The 18,103-nt window shown below is 32.2% G+C and overlaps 2 pseudogenes; one reads left to right on the forward strand and one right to left on the reverse strand.

Annotated features, from left to right (window-relative positions):
* The window catches only part of LOC105038147 (uncharacterized), a 151,352-nt pseudogene that overhangs the window by 42,871 nt on the left and 90,378 nt on the right, over positions 1–18,103 (forward strand).
* LOC140854743 (uncharacterized) lies at positions 432–17,203 on the reverse strand (annotated as a pseudogene).

Consider the following 18,103-nt stretch of genomic DNA (forward strand, 5'->3'; position numbering starts at 1 on the left):
TTTTTAATGATAAAATTTTTTGTCCGTAATATTTTTTATTTGTGATAAAAAAATTTTATCGTAAAAAATTATCAAGGACGACATTATTGGCGACTAAATATTAGCGATGAAATTTTTATCGCTAATAACTATTAGCGATGAAAATTAGCTCTGAGTGACAAATTTTTTTCATCGCTAATATCCTATTTTGTTGTAGTGATCTGGTCTTGGCTTTTATAATAATGCAATAATGTAGATGACTTTTGCAAATCTACCATGAACTATTAAATAGAAATTGATATTGCCTCAAGCATACAACAAACCAAGAATAAGCTCAAGAACAAAGAAAGTAGTCCTACCAACTATACTCTTTGAGAAATGATAAAGCAAGTCCTATCAACATGCAACCTAAGCATTTCTTTCTATCATAAGTTCCTGAGTTAGTTGTCAGATTAGTTGGTGAGCTGGCCCATCCATGGTGGTGGTAGCATTCCTGTTTGCTCTTGAACTATCTCGAATAGAGGTGGTAGTATGCGGTATACTCCGGTCACCTCCTGCTCTGGCCCCTATCAGTGGTCTCACCACCATTTGTCCAAACACTAATCTTTGGCTAAAATCCCCTTCGCAGCCTTAGCATTGATCCTTGGATATTGCCGTAAGTCCCATTACTGATCATGAGATAGTCTTTTAGAGCAACATAATTTCCTTCGAGGGATTCAAGGAGCTTGCGAAGGTAAAATTGTTGGGCCTCTGCGAGGGGCAAGCATCTCCTCAGTCTCCTTTTTCTTTGCATACAACTCTCCATTAGCTTGTTGCTGGCATGTAAAAAATTTTACTTCAGCTATGGTCTGACGTCCCTCTACTTCCTTCTCTTTCCTATAGAGTGCAGCTTTAGCAATCTTCTGCTTCTTAATTATACAACTCCCAATTGGCTACTTGAACCTATAATTAGAAATATTTGGTAATTCAAAAAATATGTTTTAATAGTCTATATCTTCGAAAACTTATCCTCTCTTTTGCTCAAACAGTAAGGGTAATGAAGGGAGCCTGAAGGCTAATAAGCCACAACATTCAACAAAATTCCTTGATGTGTGGGACTTGAATTGAACACAAACCCCACATCAAGAAGGGAAGAGCTAGGTGTGGCGTGGAAGTAAATCTAAATCAACATTCTCGCTGATTCATGTAATGAAAGAAAGATTAATCAATCAATATACAAATTGCATTGCATTTTTTGAAAATGTCCTATCAGATCTGAAACTATCTTCTAGAGCAGAAGCTATCACTTATGTTTAATGGTTAATTAACTACTTAAATAACAAGACAACATGACTACAACCTTCTTCTGCTCTTCCAAATGAAAGCTAGTTAGGATTAGTTAATTAAATAACAAGATACCATGACCAAAACTTCTTCTTCTCTTCCAAATGAAAAGCTAGTTAGTCAATATTAGTGAGTGAATATGCAAATTGTATGGCATTGTTTGAAAGTATACTGACAGGTGTGAAACTTATATAGCAAAAGCTATCACTTATTTTTAACCGTTAATTCAAATAACATGACCACATGACAAAAAATTGTTATTGCTCTTCCAGGTGATGGATTTCCTGTGAAAGCAAGTTACAATAACCAGTCATAAAAATATTGAATCTTATCTTGAAAGGCATATTGCAGGAGACCTTTGAAAACATGTTTAACTCATGGAAAAAAGTCTAATTTAGAAAAGAAATATAATCAGGGATTAACAATTCTTTTGAAATTCTATGATAACAATATATTTTTTTATATGTTCCCGGCCAAAAGTCTTAGTCGCTTAAGTAAAACACGTTATGGAGGGATTAAGCTAGGAAACTTGAGATAACTTTGTTACAAAAGCATATCTACTTACTAAATAAACCAATTCTCTGACATAACCAAGGGAGGATAACTTTCTACATTAATAAAGTCTGTTGAGAGTAGCTATGGAAAGTCATCTTTATATATTGAGAATGTGTATATTTTTTTTGCTTTTGTGAGTCAATTTGCTCAAAGGAGCAAAATGATGCTTATAATTACTTGAAACAGTAAAGCAAGTATAAACAAACAAATTCCCTTCCTATACAAGCGCTGCCTAGGTTTCCTAGATAATTATGTATTCCCTAAATAAACTCAATCCATTCCCTTGATGTCACATTCCCACTTTTTTAATGAATTGATGGGTAGAAAACATAGTTAAAAATTTGTAAATCACAAATCCTAATCATTTAGTGCCTGCTTAAACAAAATTAGCTCCAGTGGTGAAGGCCCACGAAAATTAGCCTTTGGTTTGTTGCATTAATAGCTGAACTTAGATTAGAATCCAATCTAAAATTTAAAGAACCATGATTGATTTAAAATAGACTTAAGACTAACTAGGATATATGGACAGAAGCTAGAGTTTCAGTTTTTGGGGGGATAGTAATTGAGAATTAGGAAAAGATATAAGAAAATTAGGATGACAAAAAGATTTAGGATCTTCTATGTAAAAAGATATTGAAGCAAAGAAAAGGTTATTAATATGATTTTTTTAGGTATTTAAAAAAGTTTATAGCAGACTAAAGAATTAACGATAAGACCTTTACAATAACATCTATCGTTGACTTGAATAGAAAATGAATTTATAAGGCTGCTTCTTAAAAGATATCATGACAAACTTTACTACCTTCATGAACAATAAGACCTCTAAATAATAAAGTATAATTCTTGTAACTTGAGAACAATTCAAAGAATCATTCATCTAAGGACCATAGACTGATGGAGAGAATATGCGGCAAAGGTTTACTACCTTCATCTCATAATCGACGGTTTTAAGAGCCTTAAGACTGAGATGAGCTCATAACATTGTGCATCTCTTGAGTGAAAATATTCAAAACTCCACCATCGCCGGAGTTTCTGATCCCAAAATATTAAAGAAGGCACATCTGTGAAGAACTGTTCTGATTCAGTTGATAAAATAAGGTATTTCAAATTTTGCTGGTTATTGCATGTCAGTTTTAAATTGAATAACTCCAAACACTCAATATTTTCTCTATGATGAGACCAGAAGATTGTATCTTGGAATCCAAACCTGAACATATATGAATTATGATTTTTGAGGGTTGAATTAAAATTTACTGTTGAGGGTCTAAAGAAGAAGAAAAAAAAATTAAAATTATTTTTTATATAATATAGAGTGTTTGGAATTGTTCAGTTTAAAGCTGACACACAATAACATGCAAAATTTAAAATATCTGATCTTACCAACTGAATCATTCTTCCCAGATGTATCTTCTTTGATATTTTGGGATCAGAAATGTCGGTGATGGTGGAGTTTTAAATATTTCCGCTCAAGAGATGGGCAATGTTATGAACTCGGATCACGGGGTTGTCTTCATAAGGCTCTTAAGACCGGCGATGCTTTGGTCTCCACTTCTGGCCCAGATAGCTGAAGAATTCATGCCGGCTCACGTCGACGAGCTGCTCCACGTTAGCGTTGTAGATTAAAAGGCCGAACTGATTCAGCTCCATCCGGACCTTCTCAAACTCTTCTTGTTTGAAGGACTTGTCCCCCTGGAGATCTCCTCCATGGTTATGGATGCAGCGAGGACGCGGGTTTCGCCTTCCTGGACAAGGTCGTTGACATGGTTGGAGAGCTGGTGGAGATGAGCCAGGCGTATCCTATGAGGCTCTCGTGGTCGTCGACATGAGGGCCGATGGTGAACACAGCGGGGACGATGGAGGGGAGCTTCTCGGCGCTCACCGCCTGCAGCTCGAACCTGTAGTTCATTGGCGAGGCGTCAACGACGGTGCACGACCGGCCCAGGAGGATTCATGCCTTCTTTTCTAGCTTTATGTCGGTGATCCCAGCGCCGGTGATGGCCAGCTACCGCGACGCGCTCGCAACCTTGTACCACAAAACCATTTTTTTTTTTTTTTCCTCCTTCCTTTCGCACAAAGGTTTGCGTGAGGAGAAAAAGAAGGCTATGGGAAGATGGATGGGTTGGAGGGCTGATTAATATAGAGAAGCTGAGAGTAATCTGGTCTCTAACTCCGAGTCCTAGACAAGGAAGAAGACACTCGTTCATCAAATTCCCAGTCCAACCCGGAAAAGGAAGGGCTATTTTTTATGGGAAGATAATTAATAGCCTTGTTATCTCATTGGAGTGATTAACTCCGAAAAATAAGTGGTTAAAGATACTAAACTTTTATTTCATTTTATTTTTTTGGCAAAGTTTAAAAGATACTGATTTGGTGGCCTATAGAATATGTTCTGTACTTTGAAATCGATGTTGGTTAGACTAGAGTTGTACTATGGCCAAAAGCCGTTGGATTCTTATTCAAAAGAGCCTAATGGAACAAAAAATCATTTGGTCCAGTATCAGAGAAAAATTTATTGGAACAAATTTTGCACATTTCTCTAATATTAATTTTAAAAAATTAATAAAATTAATATTTTTTTATCATCAGAGTTGCTAGTTTTGTAATATATATATAAATATATATATATATATATATATATATATATATATATATATATATTATTCTCTTTTTTTTTTATTTTCAGCATGCACTATTTATATAGAGAAAGATGAGAATAATTTGGTATCTAACCCCAAGCCCTAAAAAAAGAAGAGGTTCATTAACAAAATTTCTATTAGAACCCCAAACAAGAAGGGCTATTTTTTATGGAAAGAATAATTAATAGCATTATTATATTATGAGAGGAATTAGTTAGCTCTAGAAAATAAGTGGTTAAAAAAATACTATTTTGAGATTGGTGAAGATTAGACTCCAATCCTTTTAGGGCCATTGGATTCCCGTGCAAAGGAGTCTAATAGAGGATTAAAGGTGCACTTCGAAATTATCCTAATTCACAGTAATGGTTCTCACATAAGTGGAGAAATTATTAAGTATTTGTGATGAAAAAATTTTTCATTGCAAATACTCAATTATTTATGATGAAAATTCTTTATCGCTAATATTTAAAAAAAATAAAAAAAATTAAAAATTATGGATTATTTACGATAAAAGTATTACATCATAAATAATAGAGTATTTATGATAAATAGCATTTTTCATCATAAATACCAATTATTTATGATAAAAATTTTTGTCACTAATATTTGAAAAAAAATTATAAATTTAAAAATTATAAATTATTTACAACAAAAATATTATGTCATAAATAATTGATCATTTGCAATAAAAATTATTTTTCATTGTAAATGCTAAATTATTTACGATAAAAAATTTTCATCACCAATATTTTAAAAAAAATAAAAAATATAAAAAATATAAAAATTATAGATTATTTGGGATGAAAATATTACATCATAAATAATATAATTTTTATGATAAAAAATTATTTTTTATTATAAATAATCAATTATTTATGATAAAAATATTTTCATCATCAATATTTTTAAAAAAATAAAAAATTTAAAAAATATAAAAATTATAGATTATTTATGATAAAATATTTCATCATAAATAATTTAGTATTTATGAAAAAATCCTATTTTACATCATAAATAGACTATTATTTATGATAAAAATATTTTTATCATCAATATTTCCAAAAAATGATAAATTTAAAAAATATAAAAAATATAAATTATTTGTGATAAAAATATTGCATCAAAAATAACTTAGTATTTTCAATAAAAACTTATTTTTCATCATAAATAGTGAATTATTTATGATGAAAATATTTTTATCGCTAATATTTTGAAAGAAAATTAGAAATATAAAAAATATAAAAATTATAGATAATTTATAACAAAAATATTACATCATAAATAATATAGTATTTATGATAAAAAATTATTTTTCAACATAAATAGTCAATTATTTATGATAAAAATATTTTATTACCAATATTTTAAAAAATAAGAAATTTAAAAAATATAAAAATATAGATTATTTATGAAGAAAATATTGCATCATAAATAATATAGTGTTTATGATGAAAAGTTATTTTGCACAATAAACAGTCTATTATTCATGATGAAAATATTTTCATCATTAATATTTTTAAAAAATAATAAATTTAAAAAATATAAAAATTATAAATTTTTTGTGATAAAAATATTGTGTCATAAATAACTTAGTGTTTGCAATAAAAACTATTTTTATCATAAATAGTCAATTATTTACGATAAAAATATTTCATCTTCAATAATTCTAAAACAATGAGAAATTTAAAAATATAAAAATTATAGATTATTTATGATAAAAATATTTCATTGTAAATAATTCAATATTTATGATAAAAAATTATTTTCATCATAAATAGCAATTATTTATGATGAAAATATTTTCATCACTAATATTTTGAAAGAAAATGAGAAATTTAAAAAATATAAAAATTATAGATAATTTATGATGAAAATATTACATCATAAATAATATAGTATTTATGATAAAAATTTATTTTTCATCATAAATAGTTCATTATTTGTGACAAAAATAGTTTCATCACATATATTTTTAAAAAATAAGAAATTTAAAAAATATAAAAATTATAGATTATTTATGATAAAAATATTACATCATAAATAATATAGTGTTTACAACAAAAAAATTTTTTACATCGTAAATAGTCCATTATTTATGATAAAAATATTTTTGTCACCAATATTTTTAAAAAAATGATAAATTTAAAAATATAAAAATTATAGATTATTTGTGTTGAAAATATTACGTCATAAATAACTTAGTATTTATAATGAAAACTCATTTTCTATCATAAATAGTCAATTATTTATGATAAAAATATTTTTATTGCCAATATTATGAAAAAATAAAAAATTTAAAAATTATTGATTATTTACAATGAATAGCAAAAATATCATAAATAATTGACTATTTATGATAGAAAATGAGTTTCTATCATAAATGCTTCTTTATTTACGATGAAATAATTTCATCGCTAATAATTAAAAAAATTAAAAATTTAAAAAAATAACTTTCGATACTGAAAAAGAATCATTATCCCAATACCTAGATTTATCGGATGATGTAACAAAATTCTTCACCCATAATCGAATCAACCGTCTATAAGATCTAAGAGCAAACCACCTCAAAAAATTAAATCAAGGAATTTGATTTAGAGGAAATGTCAACTTCCAACTATATAAAGAATAAAACTTTATCAAATGTTCGATGGACTAAATTGTGTTATTTACTTCTAAACCATCCCAAAAAAATTTGGCCAACAATTCCTTATGATCATAAAATCCTATAATATCTTTAACAGAAAAATATAACTTCTTGAACGCTATCCTTAATCTACGGCAGATGATGCACCACAATAATTCGATCCCTGAAACTATCAATTGATGTCGATTCTCCATCAAAAAAATTAGACTTTATATGGAAACAAAGGCCAGCAGATCACCTAAAAGTTGATCCACACAAGGTATCTGTCAAAACATAAGAACACGATCAAAATATTTAACTCACATGTAACTAAGATTGTTAGTTAACATCTACAATGTATTAGTAGAAAAATAGTTGTCATCCAACAGTACATGATAATGTATCGGTCTGCTGATCTCTGAATGGAAACAAAATATAAATAAATTGATAAAAAATATTTTGAAAACTAGATAAAATTATATTATGCAAATAAGCCCCACCTAACCTAGAAAAACAAAATAATGAGAAAAAAATATCAAAAAAAATTATCTTTATACTAGTATGGCTGCAAAGATAGAAATCAAATTCTATCAGATTACAAATCCTTGTGCCAACCATAGTTCTTAATCATATTAAAAATATCACTAAATTTTTAAGCCACTTAATTGATCAACCCTAACAAAACCATATGAACATCAACTCAGCTCTTTAACATATTTTAGATCCACAAAAGCATGCATTACAAAAAATAGCCAAGCTGCTTTTTTATGTATGTAATTATTTTGAAAAAAAATCACAAATTAACTATTTATATAAATTTTTTTTATTAATAAAAAATTAATTTTTTGATGAAATTATTTTGAAAAATATTTTATTGGGACAAAATTTTTTAGATTAAAGAAAATTAATTTTATTTTTCATCACAAATATTTTTTTAATGTCACTTTTTGTTGTTAAATTTTTTGGATAGAAAATTTACTTGGTGAGAAAAATCTAAAATTATTTTTTTATGAAATTGTTATTGGAGAATTTTTTTTGCAAAAATTTTTTTTGATGAAAACTATATTTACATTGCTAATAAGATTATTAATGATGAAAATTTAGTTTTCATCACCAATAATTTTTTTTGCAAAATTTTTTAAGAGGAAAAATTTTTTTAGTGGGGAATTTTTATTTTTTTGGAGAATTAATGGCAACAAAAATCTAATTTTTGTTGCTAGTAATTTTATTGATGATGAATTTTTTTCATCACCAAAAATTTTTTTAGAGGGAAGATTTTTTTAGTGAAGAATTTTTTTTTGCGAGAATTATTCACGATGAAAATTTAATTTCCATTGCTAATAAGCTAATTAACAATGAAATTTTTAGTTTTCATCATAAATATTTTTTTAAGAGAATTTTTTTTTTCATGGGGAAAATTTTGGCAGAAATTATTAGCGATAATTTTATTTTCATTGCAAATAATTTTTTTTAGCGAGAAAATTTTTTTAGTGGGGAAAAATTTTTTTGGTTGGAAATTATTAGTGATGAAAATTAAATTTTCATTGCTCATAATATAATTAACGACAAAAATTTTTTTCATCGCAAATAATTAGTGAGAAATTTTTTTTGTTGTTTAACAAAATTATTAGTAATAAAAATTAAATTTTCATCACTAATAATGATTCTTTCAATGCACATCAAGTCAACGTCGTTTCGCATGAAACCCTCTTTCCCCCCTTCTCCCTCTCTCCTCTCTCCTCTCCTCTCCTCTCTCCCTCTCCTTGAGCTCTCCTCTCTCCCTCTCCCTCTCCCTCTCCTTGAGCTCTCCTCTCTCTGTGCTCTACCCCCCCCTCTCTTCCCGCTGGCAAGCCCCTCTCCACCATCATCGCTGCCGTCTGCACTGCCTGCCGTTCGCCATCTGCCGGAGGTAAGGTTCCAACCCTTTTTTTTTTGTATTGATCAGGCCACCGAGGGCGGAGCCATCCGGGGGAGGGGTGTGGGTGGCCAACAGTGACATGGAGCCAGGGCGGGGGTCGGCTGACAGGGAGGTGGTCGACCGGCGAGGAGGGGTTTGGGGGCAAAATGGGGGCAAGATGGGGTCTGGGGGTGGGATGGGGTCGGGGGTGGGATGGGGCCGGGGAGGGGGCGGCCGGCGATGACGCATATGGGGTCGGGGAGGGGGCCGGCCGACGGGAAGTTGGTCGACTGACAGGGAGGGGGTCGGGGATGAAACGTGGGCGGGATGGGGTTGGGGGGCAGGATGGGGCCGGGGGGGATGGGGTCAGGGGGGATGGGCAACCGATGGTGACGGAGACGGTGCCGGGGAGGGGGTCGGTCAGTGGAGATGGGGTCAAGGAGGGGGCGACTGACGGTCAGGGGAGACGGGGAGGGGGCGGCGGCGGGGAGGGGTGGGTGACGGTGGGGATGGAGGAAGGGAAGAGAGAAAGAAGGGGGAAAAAGAAAAAAAAAGAAGATAGAAAAAAAAAAAAATAAAAAAGTAAAAAAAGATGAAAAAAATAAAAAAATAAAAATTAATAATAGTATTTAATTATTTGATTAATAAAAATAAAATCTGGATCATGATCCGAATTGGATCGAGGTTGAGATTTGGATCGACATCTTGATTCAGATTAAGATCCAGATCGGGATCTGATCAAGATCTGAGTTGGGATCCGGGTAGCATGGGGTTAGAGAGGGCGGCTACACCGCAGGGGGTGGCTTGCGAGGGGTGTGTGAAGGTGTCGGCACCACAGGAGCAGGGGTCATGGGGGTCGAGTTTGGGTGGTGCGGGGTGTGTGACGGCACCGGCGCTGTGGGAGCGGAGATCATGGGGGTCGAGTCCAGGCGGCGCGAGGTGTGTGATGGCACCAGCATCATAGGGGCGGAGGTCGCAAGGGCCGAGTCCAGGCAGCGCGGGGTGTGTGACAGCATCAATGCCGTGGGAGCAGGGGGCGTGGGAGGCTGAGTCTGGAGCTCGTTTAGAAGAAAAAAATATTTAGAAAAAAAATATTTTTAGATAAAAAATATTTAAAAAAATAAAAAATTATTTATTATTTTTAGGTAAAAAATATTTTAGAAAAAAATAAAAAACTATCGAGTCCTCGGGAATAGATTTTGTTATTATTATTTTATGTTAATATTATTTTGTATGCTCAACTGCTTATAGCTTATTTTATATTTGTTGTATAAATTTTTTAGTGTTATTGTTGAAATTTATAAATTTTTTTGTTTCGCTAGCACAATGGACATTGCTGTTACTTATTATAATTTAATTATTTTATGCGCTATTTTGTATGCTTTTGCTTATTATAATTAAATATAAAAATATTTCTATTTTAGAGAAAACTTTACTAAAATTTTTGATGAAAAATTTTAATGCAGAGTTATTCTTTTTTGATAAATTAAAAATTTATCTTCGAATGTATGTTCAAATATGGTAGTTAAATTGTATTGAGCCATAGATTGCCGTTCAAGAGTCGATCTTGATCTAGATCGACTTTTAGATGTCCCATAATTGGACTTTTTAGAAAAGTAATAATCTTATTGTTGGATGTCCCGGATCCCAACTTAGATCTTGATTAGATCCCGATCTGGATCCCAATCCAAATCGAGATCTCAATTTGGATCTCGACCTCGATCTAATTTGGATCGTGATCTGGATTTTATTTTTATATTCATTTATATGTCAAAAATTACAGGTATGATACCTAGAGACAGACGACGACGTTCACATTCATAGTCTATCCCAAAGGCTGAGGCACTTTCACTGATTTTCACTGCTGCACCAGCTCCATCGCAAGAAGGTCCTGCATTGGCAGGTCCCAATGAGATGGGTTCGAATGAGACAGGTCCGAATGGTATTATTATACTTTTTATATAATGATATTTGATATTTTTATTTAGATAGCTATCATACTAATGATTGATTTATTATTGTTTCAGGTTAGTCTCCACCAGTAGTGAGGCGACAGCGAGGTCCATTGAAAAACCTCACTTTAAAGCATTGGAGACGTGAGCATTCAGAACAGCACCTCTGTATCAAGATACCATCCGACTATACCAGGCCCATTAGGAGATGGTGAGAGCTGTGGCAGACCGAGCTGGGCATCATATGCTACAGCTATGCCCCCGTGATGCTTTTCGATTGGCATCACATTGTACTAGCTCAGAGAGAGATTTTTTACACTCAGTTATAGATAAAATAAATTATATTATGAATATTTAATTAGCACGATATTCTTCTAATATTTGTTATTAGCAGGGTATTTTTGATATTATTGATTTTGAGAAGGATCGTGTGCGACGAACCGTGGACGCTTATTTATCTTTACGTTTCAAGGACTATCGCCATCACATCCATCAGTATTGGTACCATGTGATGTAGGATCATGGGGTGGAGGCAGCACAGCAGCGGCCCTATGACAGCATCACTATGGATGATTGGACTGTCATATGCTGACATTACGAGGATCCGGCATATCAGGTTACACATCCAAACTTTATTTTTATAGTTTAATGATTGAATCATTTATTCTTAAATTCAGTTTGTTACCTACTAATTTGACTACTAACTGTACAGAGAAGATGTGTCCAGAATGTCATGAATCGGACTAGACAGATCGTACCATATTCTGAGAGTTCGAGATTGTTCGCTCATCACATGGAGCAGATGGTAAGTAATTTTTAATTAGTATATAATTTTTTAACTATTTAAAAAAATTTAATTAATTATTTTCAAATTGCAGAGAGATGCAGAGAGTGGTGAGCTTCCTGGTAGGATCGATATCTACCAGCAAACCCACCAACGACGGTCAGGGGAGTGGATGATGGAGAGCCAAGAGCTCTTTATAAATTTTTTCAATTATTTTTTATTCACAGTTTGATTTTTAGTATGAAATTAAAATAGCTATAACTTTAATTTTTAGGATCGTATGATAGACATCAGATCCCAGCCTATCCTTGAGGGCTCAACCGCACCCACAGATGATGAGATCTGTGATTAGGTGCTTGGTACAAGACCCTATTATGTTAGGGACCTAGAGAATGGGATCACTGCTTTCTCATCCTCATGCTCATCCAGAGCTGACATCTATGCTGCCTGCGATGCTCGACTGGTGGAGGTGCAGAGGCAAGCTGAGTAGCAAGCTTATGAGTTGACTGCACGCATCGATGAGTACCAGCAGCTCTAGATCTAGATGATGGAGTGGTTGTTACAGATGGATCAGATCATGTAGTTGATGAGGTAGCAGCAGGCCGGTTTAAGCTCATCCGAGTGCTCTCCTTCCTCGACCTGTTCTCCTTCTACAGATGCCGACACTTGACAGCTTATTTGTGTAGCTTTTTATTTTTATTTTAGATTTTTATAATTTTAAGTTAATATAATAAAATGATAAAATTTATTTATGAGTTTATTGTGTAAATTTTTTATTTTTATTTTTTATTTTTAATTTATAAAAATATTATAAATATAAATTAAATATATATATTCATAAATTATTTTTTAAAAAATATCTATAAATTATTAATGATGGAATTATTTTTGATGAAATATTGATCATAAAAAATATATTAGCAATGAAAAATTGGTCATAAATAATTTTTTAATAAATTTAAAAATATTAAAATTTTATATTAAATTAATAGCGATGAAAATATACATCAGAATTTGAAATATTTGGGACATAAAATATATATCGCTAATATTATTTTAAATTTAATTTTTATAAAATTTTTTAATTAATGAATAGTGATAAAAATATTTCATTAAAAATAACTATATTTATGATTAAAACTTTATGTCACTTTTATTTTTTTAAATTTAATTTTTATAAAAAATTTTAATTAAATTAATAGTGATAAAAATATTTTCATCATAAATAACCATATTTATGATGAAAAATTTATGTCACTAAAATTGTTGTAAATTTGTTTTTTATAAAAATTTTTATTTAAATTAATAGCGATGAAAATATTTTCATCGCTAGTAATTTAATATTTATTAGCGATAAAATTTTTTGTTGGAAATTGCTATATTGGCGATGAAAAGTTTACGTCGCTAATACTTTTCTAAATTTATTTTCATAAAAATTTTTAATTAAATTAATAGAGATGAATAAAATTCATCACAAATAATTTATTTTGTTGCAAATTATATTTTTTTATGACTAAAACTTTTTGTCGTAAATAGTTTTCAAAAAAAATAATTTTTTTAATGATGAAAATTTTTTGTCCGTAATATTTTTTATTTGCGATAAAAAAATTTTTATCATAAAAAATTATCAACGACGGCATTATTGGCAACTAAATATTAGCGATGAAATTTTTATCGCTAATAACTATTAGCGACGAAAATTAGCTCTGAGTGATAAATTTTTTCCATCGCTAATATCCTGTTTTGTTGTAGTGATCTAGTCTTGGCTTTTATAATAATGCAATAATGTAGATGACTTTTGCAAATCTACCATGAACTATTAAATAGAAATTGATATTGCCTCAAGCATACAACAAACCAAGAATAAGCTCAAGAACAAAGAAAGTAGTCCTACCAACTATACTCTTTGAGAAATGATAAAGCAAGTCCTATCAACATGCAACCTAAGCATTTCTTTCTATCATAAGTTCCTGAGTTAGTTGTCAGATTAGTTGGTGAGCTGGCCCATCCATGGTGGTGGTAGCATTCCTGTTTGCTCTTGAACTATCTCGAATAGAGGTGGTAGTATGCGGTATACTCCGGTCACCTCCTGCTCTGGCCCCTATCAGTGGTCTCACCACCATTTGTCCAAACACTAATCTTTGGCAAAAATCCCCTTCACAACCTTAGCATTGATCCTTGGATATTGCCGTAAGTCCCATTACTGATCATGAGATAGTCTTTTAGAGCAACATAATTTCCTTCGAGGGATTCAAGGAGCTTGCGAAGGTAAAATTGTTGGGCCTCTGCGAGGAGCAAGCATCTCCTCAGTCTCCTTTTTCTTTGCATACAACTCTCCATTAGCTTGTTGCTGGCATGTAAAAAATTTTACTTCAGCTATGGTCTGACGTCCCTCTACATCCTTCTCTTTTCTATAGAGTGCAGCTTTAGCAATCTTCTGCTTCTTAATTATACAACTCCCAATTGGCTACTTGAACCTATAATTAGAAATATTTGGTAATTCAAAAAATATGTTTTAATAGTCTATATCTTCGAAAACTTATCCTCTCTTTTGCTCAAACAGTAAGGGTAATGAAGGGAGCCTGAAGGCTAATAAGCCACAACATTCAACAAAATTCCTTGATGTGTGGGACTTGAATTGAACACAAACCCCACGTCAAGAAGGGAAGAGCTAGGTGTGGCGTGGAAGTAAATCTAAATCAACATTCTCGCTGATTCATGTAATGAAAGAAAGATTAATCAATCAATATACAAATTGCATTGCATTTTTTGAAAATGTCCTATCAGATCTGAAACTATCTTCTAGAGCAGAAGCTATCACTAATGTTTAATGGTTAATTAACTACTTAAATAACAAGACAACATGACTACAACCTTCTTCTGCTCTTCCAAATGAAAGCTAGTTAGGATTAGTTAATTAAATAACAAGATACCATGACCAAAACTTCTTCTTCTCTTCCAAATGAAAAGCTAGTTAGTCAATATTAGTGAGTGAATATGCAAATTGTATGGCATTGTTTGAAAGTATACTGACAGGTGTGAAACTTATATAGCAAAAGCTATCACTTATTTTTAACCGTTAATTCAAATAACATGACCACATGACAAAAAATTGTTATTGCTCTTCCAGGTGATGGATTTCCTGTGAAAGCAAGTTACAATAACCAGTCATAAAAATATTGAATCTTATCTTGAAAGGCATATTGCAGGAGACCTTTGAAAACATGTTTAACTCATGGAAAAAAGTCTAATTTAGAAAAGAAATATAATCAGGGATTAACAATTCTTTTGAAATTCTATGATAACAATATATTTTCTTATATGTTCCCGGCCAAAAGTCTTAGTCGCTTAAGTAAAACACGTTATGGAGGGATTAAGCTAGGAAACTTGAGATAACTTTGTTACAAAAGCATATCTACTTACTAAATAAACCAATTCTCTGACATAACCAAGGGAGGATAACTTTCTACATTAATAAAGTCTGTTGAGAGTAGCTATGGAAAGTCATCTTTATATATTGAGAATGTGTATATTTTTTTTGCTTTTGTGAGTCAATTTGCTCAAAGGAGCAAAATGATGCTTATAATTACTTGAAACAGTAAAGCAAGTATAAACAAACAAATTCCCTTCCTATACAAGCGCTGCCTAGGTTTCCTAGATAATTATGTATTCCCTAAATAAACTCAATCCATTCCCTTGATGTCACATTCCCACTTTTTTAATGAATTGATGGGTAGAAAACATAGTTAAAAATTTGTAAATCACAAATCCTAATCATTTAGTGCCTGCTTAAACAAAATTAGCTCCAGTGGTGAAGGCCCACGAAAATTAGGCTTTGGTTTGTTGCATTAATAGCTGAACTTAGATTAGAATCCAATCTAAAATTTAAAGAACCATGATTGATTTAAAATAGACTTAAGACTAACTAGGATATATGGACAGAAGCTAGAGTTTCAGTTTTTGGGGGGATAGTAATTGAGAATTAGGAAAAGATATAAGAAAATTAGGATGACAAAAAGATTTAGGATCTTCTATGTAAAAAGATATTGAAGCAAAGAAAAGGTTATTAATATGATTTTTTTAGGTATTTAAAAAAGTTTATAGCAGACTAAAGAATTAACGATAAGACCTTTACAATAACATCTATCGTTGACTTGAATAGAAAATGAATTTATAAGGCTGCTTCTTAAAAGATATCATGACAAACTTTACTACCTTCATGAACAATAAGACCTCTAAATAATAAAGTATAATTCTTGTAACTTGAGAACAATTCAAAGAATCATTCATCTAAGGACCATAGACTGATGGAGAGAATATGCGGCAAAGGTTTACTACCTTCATCTCATAATCGACGGTTTTAAGAGCCTTAAGACTGAGATGAGCTCATAACATTGTGCATCTCTTGAGTGAAAATATTCAAAACTCCACCATCGCCGGAGTTTCTGATCCCAAAATATTAAAGAAGGCACATCTGTGAAGAACTGTTCTGATTCAGTTGATAAAATAAGGTATTTCAAATTTTGCTGGTTATTGCATGTCAGTTTTAAATTGAATAACTCCAAACACTCAATATTTTCTCTATGATGAGACCAGAAGATTGTATCTTGGAATCCAAACCTGAACATATATGAATTATGATTTTTGAGGGTTGAATTAAAATTTACTGTTGAGGGTCTAAAGAAGAAGAAAAAAAAATTAAAATTATTTTTTATATAATATAGAGTGTTTGGAATTGTTCAGTTTAAAGCTGACACACAATAACATGCAAAATTTAAAATATCTGATCTTACCAACTGAATCATTCTTCCCAGATGTATCTTCTTTGATATTTTGGGATCAGAAATGTCGGTGATGGTGGAGTTTTAAATATTTCCGCTCAAGAGATGGGCAATGTTATGAACTCGGATCACGGGGTTGTCTTCATAAGGCTCTTAAGACCGGCGATGCTTTGGTCTCCACTTCTGGCCCAGATAGCTGAAGAATTCATGCCGGCTCACGTCGACGAGCTGCTCCACGTTAGCGTTGTAGATTAAAAGGCCGAACTGATTCAGCTCCATCCGGACCTTCTCAAACTCTTCTTGTTTGAAGGACTTGTCCCCCTGGAGATCTCCTCCATGGTTATGGATGCAGCGAGGACGCGGGTTTCGCCTTCCTGGACAAGGTCGTTGACATGGTTGGAGAGCTGGTGGAGATGAGCCAGGCGTATCCTATGAGGCTCTCGTGGTCGTCGACATGAGGGCCGATGGTGAACACAGCGGGGACGATGGAGGGGAGCTTCTCGGCGCTCACCGCCTGCAGCTCGAACCTGTAGTTCATTGGCGAGGCGTCAACGACGGTGCACGACCGGCCCAGGAGGATTCATGCCTTCTTTTCTAGCTTTATGTCGGTGATCCCAGCGCCGGTGATGGCCAGCTACCGCGACGCGCTCGCAACCTTGTACCACAAAACCATTTTTTTTTTTTTTTCCTCCTTCCTTTCGCACAAAGGTTTGCGTGAGGAGAAAAAGAAGGCTATGGGAAGATGGATGGGTTGGAGGGCTGATTAATATAGAGAAGCTGAGAGTAATCTGGTCTCTAACTCCGAGTCCTAGACAAGGAAGAAGACACTCGTTCATCAAATTCCCAGTCCAACCCGGAAAAGGAAGGGCTATTTTTTATGGGAAGATAATTAATAGCCTTGTTATCTCATTGGAGTGATTAACTCCGAAAAATAAGTGGTTAAAGATACTAAACTTTTATTTCATTTTATTTTTTTGGCAAAGTTTAAAAGATACTGATTTGGTGGCCTACAGAATATGTTCTGTACTTTGAAATCGATGTTGGTTAGACTAGAGTTGTACTATGGCCAAAAGCCGTTGGATTCTTATTCAAAAGAGCCTAATGGAACAAAAAATCATTTGGTCCAGTATCAGAGAAAAATTTATTGGAACAAATTTTGCACATTTCTCTAAATATTAATTTTAAAAAATTAATAAAATTAATAATTTTTTTATCATCAGAGTTGCTAGTTTTGTAATATATATATAAATATATATATATATATATATATATATATATATATATATTATTCTCTTTTTTTTTTATTTTCAGCATGCACTATTTATATAGAGAAAGATGAGAATAATTTGGTATCTAACCCCAAGCCCTAAAAAAAAGAAGAGGTTCATTAACAAAATATCTATTAGAACCCCAAACAAGAAGGGCTATTTTTTATGGAAAGAATAATTAATAGCATTATTATATTATGAGAGGAATTAGTTAGCTCTAGAAAATAAGTGGTTAAAAAAATACTATTTTGAGATTGGTGAAGATTAGACTCCAATCCTTTTAGGGCCATTGGATTCCCGTGCAA

Source organism: Elaeis guineensis, chromosome 1 (genome assembly GCF_000442705.2).
Source record: "Elaeis guineensis isolate ETL-2024a chromosome 1, EG11, whole genome shotgun sequence".
In the NCBI taxonomy this organism is placed as follows: domain Eukaryota; kingdom Viridiplantae; phylum Streptophyta; class Magnoliopsida; order Arecales; family Arecaceae; genus Elaeis; species Elaeis guineensis.